The sequence below is a fragment of the Chrysochloris asiatica genome, unplaced genomic scaffold (assembly GCF_000296735.1).
Source record: "Chrysochloris asiatica unplaced genomic scaffold, ChrAsi1.0 scaffold00121, whole genome shotgun sequence".
NCBI classification, from domain to species: domain Eukaryota; kingdom Metazoa; phylum Chordata; class Mammalia; order Afrosoricida; family Chrysochloridae; genus Chrysochloris; species Chrysochloris asiatica.
In genome coordinates, this window is record NW_006408639.1 from 7,512,575 (window position 1) to 7,516,583 (window position 4,009).

Genomic DNA, 4,009 nt, shown 5'->3' on the forward strand with positions numbered 1-4,009 from the left:
AGAACGCCTCATCTTTCTCCCGCGGAGCAGCTGGTAGTTTTGAACTGCTGACCTTGCGGTTCGCAGCCCGATTTGTAACCATTACGCTACCAGAGCTACCACCACCAAATAGCTCCATAGGTAAAAGGAGTTAGTCATCTCAGAGTCCCTAGCATGTAACTACTTGATACATAGAAAATATTCTTAACAAACATCCATTCATTGATATAAGGGAAGCTCCATGTCATATGTTTATTTCATATAACCATGTTTTGTTTTAGATGCCTCTGAGTCAGTTTCAGCTTATAGCAGTGCTGTGCACAACAGAACAAAACACTGCCCAGTCCTGCACCATCCTTATAATTGTTACAGTTGGGTCCACTGCTGTTACCACAGTGTCAGTCCATCTCACTGGGGGTCTTCCTCCTTTTTGCCTCTTTACCAAGGGTGATGTCCTTCTCCAGTAACTGGTGCCTCATGATAACATGTCTGAAGTATGAGAGACGAAGTCTCCCCATCTTTGATTCTAAGGAAGCTTCTGACTTTACTTCTTCCAAAACAGATTCGTTTGTTCTTCTGGCAGTCCATGGTACTCGCAATACTCTTCTCCAGCATCATAATTCAAATGCATCAATTCTTGATCATAATTCAAATGCATCAATTCTTCTGTGGCCTTCCTTATTTGTGCAGCTTTCACATGCATATGAGCCATTTGAAAATACCATGACCTGGGTCAGGTGCACCGTAGCCCACAAAATGATATCTTTGTTCTTTAACACCTTAAAGAGGTCTTGTGCAGCAAATTTGCGTAATACAATATGTTGGTTGGTTTTTTAACTGCTGCGTTCATTAGGGTTGATTGTGGGTTCAAGCAAAATGAAGTCTTGGACACCTTCAGTTTTTTCTCCATTTATAATGATGTTATTTATTGGTCCAGTGGTTCATTTTCTTTACCTTGAAGTGCCATCTAACGGTTACAATCTTTGATATCCATCACTAAGTATTTCAAGTCATCTTTACTTGTTGTGTAATCTGCATTTCTTAGATGTCAGTGAATCTTCAACCAATCCAATCTTCATGTATGCTCAGCATACAGATTGAGTAAGTATGGTGAAAGGATACAAGCCTGAAGTATACTATACCTTTCCTGATTTTAAACCATTTCCTATCCCTTTTGGTCTATGTACAGTTTCCTCATGATGTTATCCATCATTTGTATGATCCTCACAGTCCAATGCCTTTGCATAGTCAATAAAGTGTAAGTAAACATTTTTCTGGTGTTCTCTGCTTTCAGCCAAGATCTATCTGACATTAGTAATAATAGTCCTCATTCTGTGTCCTTTTCTGAATTCAGGTTGAGTATCTACCCTGTCACTGTACTGCTGCAACTGCTTTTGAATTCTCTTCAGCAAATTCGTGCTTGCATATGCTATTAATTATATTGTTCAATGATTTCCACATTCTCTTGGGTCACCTTTCTTTTGAATGTGCACAGATATGAATCTCTTCCCATCTGTTGGCCAGGTAACTGTTTTCCAAATCCCTTGGCATAGATGATTGAGTGCATCCTGCACTGCATCAGTTTGTTGAAAGATTTCAACTGGTATTCCATCCATTCCTGAAGACTTGTTTTTCACCAAAGCTTTCAGAGCAGCTTGGACTTCTTGCTTCAATATGCCATTGGTTCTTGATCATATGACACCTCTTGAAATCACTGAGCATCAACCAAATCATTTTGGTATAGTGACTGTGTATTTCTTTCATTATCTTTTGACACTTCCTGCATCATTCAATATTTTGCCTATAGAATTATTCATTGTTTGCAACCAGAAGCTTGATTTTTTTTTTTTTTTAATCAGTTCTTTCAGTTTGAGAAATGTTGTGCATGTTCTTCTGTTTTGGTTTCCCCCATTGCACATTTCATTATAATACTTTGCCTTCTTGAAATTTCCTTTGAAATTTTATTTTCATCTCTTTAACGTCATCATTTCTTCCAGTTGCTTTAGTTTCTCTACATTCACTTTGGCCTGTTCTTTCTTTCTTGTCTTTTTAATGACCCTTTGCTTTCTTCAGGTATGATGTACTTGATGTCATTCTACAACACTGCGCGTGTTTGATCATTACTGCCTAAAATCTACATCAAAGCTGTTCATGAGATAGTCTCTAAATCAAGGTCATATTTTCACCATCATTGAGTTGTTTAATTTGCTTCAACTTCAGCCTGAACTTGCATATGAGCAGTGAAGGGTCTCTTCTACAGTCTGCCCCTGGCCTTGTTTTGAACTTCTCTTACCACACATGTAGTCAGTTTGATTCCTATGTATTCCATCTGGTGAGGTCCATTTTTATAGTCACTATGTATATTGTTGGAAAAAGGTATTTGATATAAATATATCATTATTGTTATCGTTGTTAAGTTTGGTTCTGACTAGTAGCAACCCTGTAAGTCTGGCAAAAATCTCTCATGTGATCTCCAGCATTGGTTTTTTTTTTCTTATCACCAAGGCCGTATTTTCCAACTACTGATGTTTCCTTTGGACTTCTACCTTTTTCTTTCCAATCACCAGTAATTGTCAGTGCATGTTAATTGCATGTTTAATCCTTTTCAGGTTGAAGAAATTGGTAGAATTCTTCAATTTCTTCATTACTGGCTTAGTCATTAGTGTGTAAATTTGAATAATAGTGGTATTAACTGGTTTTCCTGGTAAGCATTATCCTGTTGCTGATAGCATTGTACTTCCAGATAGATCTTGAGATGTTCTTTGTGATGATGAATGTGAAGCCATTTCTCTTCAGTTTGTTGCTCTCCACATAGTAAGCCATGATTGTTTGATTCAGAAGGCCTAATACCAGTCCACTGCAGCTTACTAGTGCCTAGGATATCGATCTTTATGTGTTCCATTTCATTTTGACAACTTCTAGTTTTCCTAGATTCTTACTTCTTACATATGTTCTCATTACTAATGGATATTTATTGCTCTTTCTCCCCATTTTGAATTGTGTCCCATCAGGGAATGAAGGTCCTGAGAGCTGTACTCCATCCTTATCATTAGGGTCAACAATATGTTGAGGAGGCAGCTCCTCCCCATTCATGTTTTGAGTTGCTTCTAACCTGAGGGGCTCATCTTCCGGCACTATATCAGACAGTGTTCCACTGCCATTCGCAAGGTTTTCAGTGGACTCCTGGTGTGGCGCTGTAGAGTAAGCAGTGGACTGCGGGCTGCAAAAGCAACAGCTCTTCAGAAGTGGTCCTATTCTTCTTCTTCTTTGTCTGTCATAGTCTGCAAGTTTTGCTGAAACCCAATCTTTATGGATGACCCTGCTGGCATATAAAATATGTAGACATAGTTTACAGCATCACAGTGACACACCAGCCACCACAGTACGACAAACTGACTGACAAGTGATGGTCATTTCACCATTCTGCTGCTTTTATATACATTTCACATAATTATTTTCAATATTGTTGTTGCTGAGTGCTGTCAAGTTGGTTCTGACTCATAGCCACCCTGTATAGGATTTCCAAGGACCAGTTGTTGGTTTTGAATCTTGTTAGCAGTCCAGTGCTTGTCCTATAGCACCATGCCAGGTCTCCCATTTTATATACACTTGAGTGGAAATAGTAACAAATACACATGTATTATATTCCGAGATGTTAGTATATTACTATTTTTTTGTTGGTCAGTGCTGTCGGGTTGGTTCTGACTCATAGCGACTTTTGTGCAACAGAAGGAAACATTGCCTGGTCTGGCACCATCCTCACAATTACTGCTGTGCTTGAGGCCAGTGTTGCTGCCACTGGGTCAGTCCATCGCATGGGAGTTCCCTCTTTTTCTCTGACCTTCCACTTCACCCAGCGCAATGTTCTCCAGGGACGGCTCTCTCCTGATAATATGTCTGAAGTAGGAGAGATGACTTCTGGCCATCCGTCCTTCTAAAGAGCATGTAGGCTGTATGTACTTCTTCCAGCACAGATGTGTTTATTGTTATGACTGTCCACGGTACCTTTACTATTCTCCTCCAACACCAT